The following is a 725-nucleotide window of genomic DNA, read 5'->3' as shown; positions in this document are numbered from 1 at the left end:
AATGGGGGTTAGTGTGGGGCACCCCCCTCCAGAGCATCTCCTGAGCCCCAGAGCTGGGAGAGTGGACCCAGGCGGTGGTCCTGCCCTGCAGCAAGGAGCAGCTGCTTCAGCACCCAGACCCACCACAAGGGCAGCAAGAGCCTGGTTGGGTTTCTCTCCTGCAAACCAAAACCACAGAAGATGTCCCCAGGACCTCGGGCATCACTGTGCTTCCCAGTGGGTGGCTCCAGACTCACCAAACCCATCCTCAGCATGGGATGGGGTGTCCAGCAAGGAGGGATGCTCAGGGGCTGCCCGAGGCTGGGCCAGGGTGTGTTGAAGCTGCATACAACCTCAGTATCGCCTCTGGGGTGCTCAAAGCACTGGTCACCCACCCCACACCCATGCCAGGGCATCAGCTGAAACAGCACAAATGCACTAATAGAAATAAGGCGTAACTGGCTACATCCCTGCTTACATCTGCACAGAGAAAAGGATGCTGAGCTTCTCCAGAGGCTCATTACCAAATATTAGGCAGGTCCAGGCTAATTTTTGGCTGGCAGATCCCACCAAGTATCTATGATCATGGCTTTCCTCCTGCTTTTAGCTCCTATAACACACAGGGAAGGTGGCTAAGTCAGCTCCTTCACCCAAGACACACTCCATCCCCATGGGATCCCTGTAAGGATGGTGTCATGGCCAGTCTGTCACCCATCACCCAACCAGGGCTGCCAGCCACATGGTGC

Source organism: Nestor notabilis, unplaced genomic scaffold (genome assembly GCF_000696875.1).
Source record: "Nestor notabilis isolate BGI_N333 unplaced genomic scaffold, ASM69687v1 scaffold17538, whole genome shotgun sequence".
Classification (NCBI taxonomy): Eukaryota; Metazoa; Chordata; class Aves; order Psittaciformes; family Psittacidae; genus Nestor; species Nestor notabilis.
This window is presented reverse-complemented; position numbering follows the sequence as displayed.